This window comes from Canis aureus, chromosome 18, assembly GCF_053574225.1.
Source record: "Canis aureus isolate CA01 chromosome 18, VMU_Caureus_v.1.0, whole genome shotgun sequence".
Lineage (NCBI taxonomy): Eukaryota > Metazoa > Chordata > Mammalia > Carnivora > Canidae > Canis > Canis aureus.
Window position 1 is genome coordinate 32,216,625 of NC_135628.1, and position 12,910 is coordinate 32,229,534.

Consider the following 12,910-nt stretch of genomic DNA (forward strand, 5'->3'; position numbering starts at 1 on the left):
GAATGGACAAATATACAGAAATGGTACTATCACACTTACTAGGCAAAAAAATATTTGCTACCATCAATTCCAACTTGGCAAGGAAAGGGAAAAAATAATCCATCCCATTAATTCTTTTGGAATTCTTTCAGTTAGGTTCTGATTAATAGACATACTTTCTTATTTTGGAATATTACCAGGATCTGGGACAGTGGCTGTAGTCTAGGGACCACTGGATCTGCTACTGAGAGAAAAAATTGTGGTTATATGCATGAGAAGACTTGTATATAAGCTTCCGTATCATCCTTTATACTGTATTTCCCAATTTTAATACAAAAATGTAACAATTTATCTAAGAGATACATATCATTAGTGCTCTTGATATTCACTTGCAAAATATAAGGTTGGAAGTTTGTAGATTCATCCTTCAATATTTTGTCACTCTCCATCCTTTTAAACAGGTATTTTAATTGACCATATCAGTTATTAACCCACTATCGTAAGGGTGATAAGAAATATAAAGTCAATTGAGAGTGCTATTCCTATGTTTCTGAACCCATTGTTGCACTAGGTGAGTGGAGAAGTGAAGGCTTTGATCTGATGACCAATTAACTAGGAGGCCCAAACTGGTACAGTATTTTGTTTGTCCTGGTTCTTTTTGGTATTAGCAGAACTGACTTCTTTTTATCTTAGTATTTTGATAGTATTAGCAGCACTGGTTTCAGTTACTGTGTATGGCAATCCAAACCCAGATTATAGATCAAGTCCAGTCAGTGTCCATTGAAGTACCTCCCTTTCCAGGCAGCAATAGATAAAGAGCCAAATTAATGTACTTGCCAACTACTTGCTGGAAAGAGTAAACTGTACACTTTGCTTTTTCTGCTTTGTTAAAAGTTTGACTTTGGTAGGAGTCACCAGTATATGTCACCATTTGGCAAATCATTGAATGGTTGGAATTCTTTTGTGTCCATTCATGCCATGGACCTAGGTTGCCACTTCAAAAGATCAAAGTAGGGCATTAGCTGCTTGATTCCAATTGCCTTCAACTCCAGAATAGGGCTGTTTTGATAAGCATCCAAAATGTCTTACTTTGATTTTATCTCAGAATTTCCAGAAAGATTTTTTTAAGAGCAATATCTTATATAAGGATCTTTTCATGATCCATTTGGTCCATTTTACTGATCTATTTGGTCCATTGTAAGCCCAATAGTTACTATACCCAAACAGTAGGGCTTTTTTTTTTTTTTTTTTTTTTTTTTTGTAGGGCTTTTTTTGTTGTTGTTGTTCTTCTTCTATTATTGCAAGAAACAGCCTGTAATTTAGCTGTTCCATGAGAATGTTACTACTTGCTAGATTCAAAGTACCTGGTTTTACACTGAGTCTTGGACCTTACTTCTATAATCACCCTCTATAAAGCAGACCAAATGCCAACCTCTACAGGTACTTGATCTGAAGCATGCCCATTAAGCAATAGTAGCAGGCAAGTCCTTGGGCAGGTCTACAGTAGATCAGAGGAGGAAGAGATTATTTGTTTAGAATGGACCCTTTCTTGTAAATCCCTGGTTGGATGTTCTTGAATATGTCATTTCTATTTAACTTCACAAGGGAACTATTTGAGCATCACCCTGTCTTTTAGAATGTTGTTCTAGAACCACCAATGGTGATAGGCATTTCACATCTTAATGTAGTCCAAAGGCTTTACTTACTTTGGCTGTCTGCATAGCTACCCAAGAAGAAGCCAGTAACTGGCTTTACTCAAAAGCAGTGTACCAGAGAGTTTCATCTGATAATTTTCTACTTCAAAAGACTAGAAGTCACCAGTAAGTAACAGTAGGTTTGAGAATTTGTAAGAGACTCCACTTGCCATGAGTGTAGGTTGCTAACATTTCTAATATCATTTCAAGTTTTTCTCGGGATGGTAGAGGCCGTGTAGCATCGCTGTTACTCTGAGGAGAGAACAGTCAGTAGCAGGGTACAAAAATGCAGAGCAATAAAACCTTTAACTTGGAGAAGCAAAACTATACTTCAAGGAAGCATCATCAGCATCACCACCAGCAGCACCACCAGCAACAACAGCAGCAGCCACCACCACCACCAATACCTGCAAATGGGCAACAAGCCAGCAGCCAAAATGAAGGCTTGACTATTGACCTGAAGAATTTTAGGAAACCAGGAGAGAAGACCTTCACCCAATGTAGCCGGCTCTTTGTGGGCAATCTTCCTCCTGATATCACTAAAGAAGAGATGAGGAAACTGAGAAATACGGGAAAGCAGGTGAAATCTTCATTCATAAGGATAAGGGCTTTGGCTTTACCTGCTTGGAAACATGAACCTTAGCAGAGATTGCCAGGGTAGAATTGGACTACATGTCACTTCGTGGAAAGCAGCTGCGTGTGCGCTTTGCCTGCCATGGTGTATCCCTTACAGTCTGAAACCTTCCTCAGTATGTTTCCAATGAACTGCTGGAGGAAGCTTTTCCGTGTTTGGCCAGATGGAGAGGGCTGTAGTCATCATGGATGATCGAGGAAGGCCCTCAGGAAAAGGCATTGTTGAATTCTCAGGGAAGCCAGCTGCTTGGAAAGCTCTGGACAGTGCAGGGAGGGCTCCTTCCTGCTAACCACGTTTCCTCGGCCTGTGACTGTGGAGCCCATGGACCAGTTGGATGATGAAGAGGGACTTCCAGAGAAACTGGTTATAAAGAATCAGCAATTTCACAAGGAGCGAGAGCAGCCACCCAGCTTTGCACAGCCTGGCTCCTTTGAGTATGAGGATGCCATGTGCTGGAAGGCACTGATGGAGATGGAGAAGCAGCAGCAGGGCCGAGTGGACCGCAACATCAAGGAAGCTCGTGAGGAGGAGATGGAGATGGAGGCTGCTCGCCATGAGCACCAGGTCATGCTAATGAGACAGGATTTGATGAGGCGTCAAGAAAGCTTAGGAGGATGGAAGAGCTGCACAACCAAGAAGTGCAAAAACGAAAGCAACTGGTGCTTAGGCAAGAGGAGGAGCGCAGGCACCGAGAGGAAGAGATGTGACAGCAACAGGAAGAAATGATGCAGCAACAGCAGGAAGGATTCAAGGGAACATTCCCTGATGCGAGAGAACGGGAGATACGGATGGGGCAGATGGCTAAGGGAGGTGCTGTGGGCATAAACAATAGAGGTGCGATGCCCCCTGCTCCAGTGCCAGCTGGTACCCCAGCTCCTCCAGGACCTGCCACTATGATGCCAGATGGAACCTTGGGATTGACCCCACCAACAACTGAATGCTTTGGCCAGGCTGCTACAATGGAAGGAATTGGGGCAATTGGTGGAACCCCTCCTGCATTCAACCGTGCAGCTCCTAGAGCTGAATTTGCTCCAAACAAACGTCGCTGATACTAATAAAAATGTCAATGTCTAGTTTCCCAAAAACCCTTAAAAGCAGGACCCTTTTTGGACTAGCCAGAATTCTGCCCTAGAAAAGTGTTAGGGATGCCTCCCATTAGGTCTTCCTTGCCTGTACTACTCGGAGGGAGTTTACTGGAGGCTGAAGGCAAGGAAGGGGTGGCAGGGGGCGGGGGGGGGGATATTTAACAAATCAGTTCTGTGTGGTATATCATTTAACTAATTGATTCTGTGTGGTGCATTCCTGAAGTCTTATGTGATTGTTGAGGGTCTGGGGGGGGGGGGTGGAACCATGGCAAAATGGATCCAGTTAGAGCCCCCATTAATCTTGATCATTCCATTCTTGTCCATCCTGTTCTTTTTGCTTTCTCATTCTTATATCCTCCAACTCCATACACACTGCCACATAGGCCACAAAAACAAACATCCACCAATGACCTTAGCCCCATTCCATTCACTCACAGGTGAGAATTCAGGCAAATGTCCACAGAGGTCACAGACAACATACATACGATTCTGGTATATCCAGTATATTACCCCTTCATGTCCTAAGGAAGACCTTTCTCTTAGAGATTTTCATTTTAGTGTATCTTTAAAAAATCTTGTGTTGCCTCCATCTTTTTTCTGGGTAAGGACAACCCAGAAATGGCCCTTTTATGTCTATGATGCTGTTAACAGCTTTTGATAGGCCTAGTACAATCTTGGGAACAGGGTTGCTATATGCTGAAGGTCAGACAGTAGCTCTTAGCCTTGCCTATCTTAAGTAGTTCTGCTGTGCATTTTTTTTTTTATTGGTGTACCATGTTTGCTTTGTCCCTGATACCTTTGGAGTTTTTCTGAGAAATGGAGCAGTAATGCAGCATCAGCTTATTAAAATATGTTTTAAGCCTTTTAAAAAATATTTCAACATTAGGACTATGTGGTATAAGAATAGCTTGAGTTACAGTCTTCTATAGTTCTAAAAAGACATATTTTTGTTCAGGCCTCCAATTAAATATGACCTTTTTTCTTTTATTTTTTTTAAATTTATTTATTTATTTTAGAGAGAGTGAGAGAGCAAGTAGAAAGGGGCAAAGAGAGAGGGAGAGAAGCAGACTCCATGCTGAGCACGGAGCCAGACACAGGGCTTGATTCCACGACCCTGAGATCATGACCTGAGCCAAAACCAAGAGTCGGATGCTCTACTGACTGAGTCACCCAGCCCTCAAATATTGCCTTTTTTCAATTATTTTAAGGATTCTAGTCAACAGTATCCCAAGGTGAGGAAAGGATTTCTCCAAAAGTCAAGAAATTTCAGTAAGTATTGTTCACACTGAGAGATAGGCAGTGAAAATAATTTGCTTTCAGTGGTCTATGATAAGTCACAGGTTGCTTCAGTTCTTATAATTCTCAAAACTTTAACAGTCTATATGGGGTTCTGCATTTTTATAGGGTTAATTTATAATGCCTGTAGTGTTTATATTACTGCTAATTGTACTAGATTGTGACAATATAAAGGAGGGTTCAAATATCCTTGTAATAATACAGTAAATATATACTAGAGACAGTTTCACGTAAATTTAAATCGTTGTTAATTCTTCATAGTAACCGATATTGAGAAAAACACATTAACCAGATCAATTACAGAATACCAGCCCTTATTATATTTCATTGTATTAGTTGAATAATATATCAACGTCACAAACTGAGGCTATTGGGAATACTGTTGTACTGAGTCTCATAATTTTCTGTCTGCCTCTAAATTCCACCAGCCGCCTCCATTGTCCACACCAGGCTATTGAACAATAAGTTTATGAGCACTAATATACTTGAATCTAACATTTCCTTAATTAACGCATAATTTCTTGTCTTCCAGGTATCTGATATTGTTTCAGTTTACCATTTGAGAAATCTTAAGTAACTCTAATGGCTTCAGTTTTGCTTGTCTAATTAGCATTTGACAAATTTATACCTGATTAAGAGGAAGAATTTCCATTCACATATTAAATTCATGCTAATTATGAATAGTATTCATAACTACCTGGTAGTAGTTGCCATCAGGACATACTTTTTTTCCTCACACATTCCAAAAGTTAAACAGACATTAATTTTTACCCAACTGCAGTAGTATTTCCATATCCTTGTCAATTAATTCTACCATCCCCAAGAGGCTTATTAACTGTTCTAGACAGTACTATATGCTGTGGTCCTTTATCCAATAGATCTAAAAGAGTTTCTCTTCAACCCTAAGTCATTTCATCCATATTGGGGTAACTTACCTGAGACTGAGAGAGGAGACCCTGAATTTCATGTCAATTTTATTCTATGACAAACATAATGTTAAAAGACGGTATTTTGCCACCCAATACTGGAGACTGACCAAAACTTTTCTTTGTTTGTAATTGGTTTAAGCTCACATAAATGGAGCATATCTGCCTTAAGGTGTTCTGATATCCAGGAAGTTTGAGGAGAAATACTTTGTAAGTTTCTGAATTTCCCATAAAGTTCCACCAAGCTTTTGATAAGCACACTGTCAATCTTCTCCTTTTTTATACATTTATAATTAACCATCCTAAGACTTCTATTTGATGAGATCCTGAATAGTTGCCCTCTTTTATTATCTTGAAGTCCCCTATGAGAAAGCTAGGATAAAAGATCTGTGACTGCTTCTTTTATACCCCCCATGATCCCAACAACAAAGTCATTTACAGTGCTTTACTAATGAGATTGTTTTTATTATAGTATAATCATGAGCTGGATGGAGGACAGGTATACCATTTGGGAATTCATTTCTATTGGAGTGAAGAGTCAAATAGCAGGGGTCTTTGGGCCTGAGGCTTTCCTATCCCAATGAGTGACACCAGGCAGAACTGGCCTACTTAAATCCCAACTCCTTCCATTTCTTCAGGCAGTACTAACAAGGAGTAGTGAGAGCCCCAGTGGCACACAATAAGCCAAGCAGATCAAAATAAAACTATACAGGCTCAAAAAACCACAGAATGAAGCTATCTTTGAAAGAATAGGCTAGGATAAAATGAGGTAGGACCTGCAGGCTAAAGCTAAACTGATAAAATAAAAGATTTAAATAGGAACCAGAATTTCTTAGTATATTAAACCTCCAGGATATAATTTTAAAAATCACCCATCATACTAAAAACTAGGAAAATCAAAACTTGAGTGAAAAAACAATAATCAACTGATGGTAACATGGAGATAAGTCAGATATTAGAATTATTGAAGATCCTATTTTAAAGCAGCTATCAGGGATCCCTGGGTGGTGCAGTGGTTTGGTGCCTGCCTTTGGCCCAGGGCGCGATCCTGGAGACCTGAGATCGAGTCCCATGTCGGGCTCCCGGTGCGTGGAGCCTGCTTCTCCCTCTGCCTGTGTCTCTGCCTCTCTCTCTCTCTCTCTCTCTCTCTGTGACTATCATAAATAAATAAAAAATTTAAAAAAATAAATAAATAAATAAAGCAGCTATCATAAAAAACACTTCAACATCAATTATAAATTCTCTTAAATAAATACAGAAAATTGAGGAATAGAAGTTAAAGAAAACAGTAGAAACAAATGTAAAATATAGAATAGTAAAATTTAATAACGGAAATAAAAATACTTGCTGGATTTGTTTATTACTAGTTGAGATTATAGAAAATAGAATCAACGAACTTAAGGACAGAATACACTTAATCTGAATATCAGGCAGAAAAATAGGGAAAGAAATATATATAATATAATAATATTATATAAAATTATATATAATGGAGCCCCAGGGACCTAGGCAATAATAATAAATATCCAACATTAATATCATTGGAGTCTACTCCTAGTAGGGGAGGAGAGAGTGAAATTAAAGAATATTCAAAGAAATGATGGCTGAAAATTTTCCAAACTCAGCAAAAGACATGAACCTACAGATCTAAAAATTCAAATGAATCTTGAAGAGGAAAAAAACAAATTGATACCAAGGCATATCATAAGTAATTTTTTAAAACAAACAGAAGCAACACATTACCTATGGGAAATATCAATTCAAATGATTTCTCAGCTATAATCACAAAGAAGAAATAAGTGGCACAAATTTTTCAAGCGCTAAGAGAAAAGAACTGTCAACTATGAGTTCTATGTCTAACACAATCATCCTTCAGGAGTTATAGGCAAACAAAACATTCTCAGATGAAAAAGAACTAAAGGAATTTTTCACTGGCATACCTATCCTTAAAGATTGTCTAAAAAATAAGTCCTTCAAACAAATGAAATGATGAAAGAGAAAATGTTGGAGGTTTAGAATTGAAGAAAGCAAAATAGAGCAAAAATATAAATACATATAATAGACTATCCTTTTCTTATGAATCCTATAAATTATATTGGAATATTGAAACAAGAATTGTAAAACCATCTGATATTCTAGATAGTGATATTTGAAGTAAGGAAGGTAAGGAAACCTAAAAGGAAGTGAAGATTCCACACTTCACTCTAAGTGGTAAATGTTTATACTAGTAGATATAATAAGTAGCATTTGTATATTGTAATACCTGAAATAACCACCATGAAAGCTAGACAGAGAAAACACTAAGAAACAAACAACTACAAATAAATCAAGATGAAATACTAAAAAATGTTCAAGCACCCATCGGAGGAAAAGAAAAGAGAAATAAAGGAATGAGAACCAGAAAACAAATAATAAAATAGTAGACTTCAGCCCTAACATAGGAATAATTAACTTAAATGTTAATAATTACCTGAAATGTTAGCCAAAAGAGAGTTTGATGGGAAGTATTTTTTAAAATGGCCTGAATATATGTTGTTTACAAGAAACTGATTTGAAATTCATAGGTACCGGTAAGTTAAAACTAAAAGCATGGAAGAAAACATTTTGTGCAAACATTTATCCAAAACAAGGAAGAATGAATATACAAATAGCCAGTGACATAGAGGTCAGAACAAAGAAAAATACTGAAGACAAATAGGGACAAGACATATCAATTTAAAAAATCAGGTTAAATCATAGGTAGACAAATAATCCTAAATGCATAGGAATCAAACAACCATGTCTCAAAATACATGAAGCAGAAACTATAAAGCTGAAAAGAGAAGTAGCCAAATCCATGATCATTGTTGAGGACTTCAACATCTCCTCTCAGCAACTGATAGAACTACTAGACATAAAATTAGCAAGGATAGAGAAAAATAACACAATCAATCAAGAAGTTTACACTTACATATATAGTTTAACCCCCCACCTAAAATAGCTTACTGAACATTTTTTTTTCAAACACCAATGATATATTTATCAAGATGAGCCATATCCTAGACCTTAAAGCAAACCTTGACTAATTTAAAAGAATTGAAATCATAGAGCGTGTTCTCTGACTAAAATGGTGTTTAGCTAGAAAGATAATACCAGAAAGATAACAGTAAAGTACCTATACATGTGGAATTAAACAACAAATTATATTTAAAAATCCATGAATGAAAGAAGAATGAAAATAAAAATATAAATAGGAAAATATGTGAGATGCAGCTACAACTGTGTGAGAAAAATATCTTTAGACAAAATCCTATGTTAGGAATGAGGAATGGTCTCAAATCAATCTAGTTTCCCACACGAAGAAACTGGGGAAAAAACAAAACCCCAAAGAGAGTAGAAAAAAGAAAAAAATAAATAAAATAGAGAACAGAGATCAATGAAATAAAAAAATAACAATAGAGAAAAATCAAAGTTTGTTCTTCAAAAGAAATAAATAAAATTGACAAACCTCTCTAGCAAGATTGACAATAGTAAAAACAAAAGGCACAAATCACCAGTATGAGGAATGAAATGGGTATATCACCACATATCCTGAAGTCATGAAAAAATAATAATAAGAGAATATAACAAAAAACTTTTCAGTCCTAAATTTGACAACCTAGAAAAAAATAGATCAATTCCTCAAAAACTAAAAACATATACCTAAACTGAACTAAGATGAAACAGATAATCTGAGCAAGTCCTGTAACTATTAAATAAATCAAATCCATATTTTTAAAGCTCCCCAAATGGAAATCTCCAGCTCCAGCTGGTTTCACTGGAGAATTGTACCAAACATTTAAAGAAAAATTAACACCAATTTTTACAAATTTTACACTATCTATTTCAGAAATAGAAGAGGAAGGGACACTTCCCAGCTCTTTTTATCATGCCAGAATTACTCTGGTACTGAAGTCAGACAGCACAAAAAAAATTACAGACCAATATCTCCCAAGAATTTACACGTAAAAATCCTGAACAAAAGTATTAGTGAACCCAATCCAGCAATGTATTTAAAGAACTATCTACCATGACCAGATGGTATTTATTCCAGGTATGCAAGATTGGTTAAATACTTAATACAGCAATGTAATCCATCATATCAGTAGGTTAAAAAAGAAATCATATGATCATATCAATTGGCCCAGAAGAAGAATTTACAAAATCAAATACCATTTCAGGATAACATTTTTCAGCAAATTAAGACTACAGGATGATCACCTCAGTTTGCCGAAGAGCATCCTTAAAATAGCCTACAGCTGACCTCACACTTAATGATGAAAGACTGGATCCTTTCCTCTTAAAACCAGGTATAATACAAGAATATCTGCTCTCATCACTCAGGTTCAACATTACTGGAAGCCTCAGTTACTAACAATAGGTCCCAAAAGGATACAGAAGGCATAGCACTTTGAAATAAAAAATTAAAACTGCCCTATTTGTGGCCAAATGGCTGTAGCCTTTCCAGACTTCATTTGTGTACATCACACTGTCTAGAGCAAGAGATCTTTCTTCACCTTTTACATATTTGACTCTGAGTTGTACAGTTGTGGTCAGGAGGATGATGGCACTGATGGCTTAGACCTAGGTTACTGTTCTTTCCTGGACAGTTGACTTTGGCAAGGATGGGGAAATGGATCTGATATATTTGTGCCAATCAGGACCTACACTGGATCCAAGGAGTTCAGTGCCAAATAATCACGTTACTAATGTCGTTGGATAATGGGGAGGAAAGAGAGGACTATACAACTTTGTTATTCATAAGTAAATCTACCTGTGGGAAAGGTACTTGCAGATAATAATAAATACTGTAAAGAATATTCAGCAGGTAATGTGATATTGACTGTAGGTAGAGCAGAGGCTGTTTTAGATAAAACAGAGAAGGTAAATGGGAAGAAAGTGGGCTTGTGAAGAGATTGGGAAGGAACAATCTAGCCAGACCAGGTATGGTGTGGTTGCTTATTTCATTCTCCATCTCCTGTACAAATCTGTGAAGTCAACAAGGTCAGCAACCTTGCTGGCTAACCCCTTGCTATTAATTTGGCAGAGCCTACTAAAGATGAGATACTCAAATACATTTCTGAGTGAAGAAGAAGGAAGGGGAAGGAAATCCCAAGCACAAAGCCTCCTCCATAAAATGCTTCGGAATTGTCTTTGAAGGAATGGAAAAGAGAAAAGCTGTTTCAGGGCACTAGGACAGATGAACAGAGGCATGGCATGTGTACGGAAGTGCGAGCAATCTCTCATGAGACAGAAGGGGAAATAATGTGGAGTAAAAAGGAAGGAAGTTTAAAGAAGTAAAATCAGTGTCAATTACAGAGTCTTAGAATGCAGATAGAACCTAACCTCTGATGGCCTAGGCAATAGGGAAGCATTATTGGTTCTTGAACAATGAAGTAAAATGATAAAAAGAATTTAAGTAAAATTATTCTGTAGAGAGTAGACTGATGAAATTGATAATTACCGTCTTTAATTATCCCCATCGTAGGGGATAAAAACTAACATTGGTGAAAGGATACCAAATAAACCAGATTGTACTTTATTTTTTAAAGATTTTATTTGTGTATTTGTTTATTTCAGAGAGAGAGAGAGTGCACGCCCAAGCATGAGCAAGGGCAGTGTCAGGGCAAGGGCAGGGGCAGGGGCAGGGGGAGCAACAGACTCTCTGCCGAGCAGGGAGAGGTTGTGGGGCTTGATCCCAGGATGCTGGGATCATGACCTGAGCAGAAGGCAGACACTTAACTAACTGAGCCACCCAGGTGCCCCCCTGGTCCCCGCCCAGATTGTATTCTAATAATAATATAGGAATTGTTATTAGGGGTTAACACTATTCTATGTACTTTATATGTACTCATGTAATGCTTGCATAACCTTTTGAGATGGGTATTATTTTCCCATTTTATAGGCAGTAACTGAGGTATAGAGAGAGAACTAAGAAATTATCCAAGTTTATTTAGGTGGTAGGATGTGATGCTGAGGAGAACTCTACTCTTAACCAATACTTTGTGCTACCCTTCCATGGTACTGTAGAAATAAAAGGGTTTTAAGAGTTTTCAAAAGAGCAGGAATGGACAACATTTGGACTCTTATACAGAATACTTCAAATTCTAGTTCAGCATCTTTAGGAAATACCTGAGCTCTTTCTCCCAAATGTCATCTATTAGCTCTTGAACTATATTCTCCAGGACTTCAATTATAAAAAACAAGGTATAAGAACTTCTCTTTTTTCTGTGTATATTTTCATTGTGTTCTTTCCACAAATTCCTTTTCCTATAGAGCCTGAGTTAGATATTTAATATTTTCCCCTAACATTTTTTTTCTTTTTGCTTTCACGTAATTTTCACTTAACAATCTATAATGCTTACTCCTTGGGGAATTATTTTTTACAATATTTTCTGTTTAATTTTGTGGAACTCTTAAATTTTCTGAACATATTTGATTTATACTATAAGTATATAATTCTACTTATAAATAATATGTTTAGGTTAGGAAAACCCACAAAATTTAAAAACATGTTTATTAGAATAAGAATACTCCCTTTAGTAATTCATTATACATAAAGTACATAGTTAAATAATATTTATGTACTTAATTCATGAGAACTCATTTCTGTGGTAGTCCAAATTGGTTCTCTACTTCTCCTCACCAAAAACACTCACATCTTTATTCTTTTCACCTCAAAATAGTAGAAGTGTTCATCTCAGCTGAATGCTATTTCAAGACTGTATCTTAAAGCATTTTAAAAGCTTTTCTTTACATTTTATGTTTTTATTTATAATCTACTCTCGTAATTTTCAACTATAAAAAAGTAAATTATTCAGAAAGACATTTTTTAGTGTCTCCTTTCAATGTCACTCTCTAACATGGCATGACCTAGCCATAATTTTCCTTGAGGAGGTTAATATTTAGGTACTAATTTTTGATGTTCTGCAAATACCATATTGATTGCACACTAGAATGTTTAATCAGCTTTTCTAAGCAGAAATGCTCTTTATCTTTTCATATTCTGTAAGACGTTTTATCTGTAATTAAAGAGTCAGCTATACTGAAAATCATTGTACTTTGCTCTTTCCAGTATTATTGTGTAATTATTGATTGTTGGACTGCTTTTAATTCTCTCTTGCTAGTATAGACTACATCATTTAAAAATACTTATTATGTTAAAAATCCCAGAAAGGATTGCATTTTATCCATTAAGTATTTTTTTCTTAATTCCATTCAATATTTTTATATCAATGCTTATCAGAAAAACAAATTATATAGCAAATTTGTAGCCTA

General features: G+C 36.5%; 1 pseudogene; it reads left to right on the forward strand.

Moving 5' to 3' along the window:
- The first annotated feature begins 1,959 nt into the window (after positions 1 to 1,959).
- LOC144288329 (non-POU domain-containing octamer-binding protein pseudogene) lies at positions 1,960 to 3,381 on the forward strand (annotated as a pseudogene).
- The last annotated feature ends 9,529 nt before the right edge of the window (positions 3,382 to 12,910 follow it).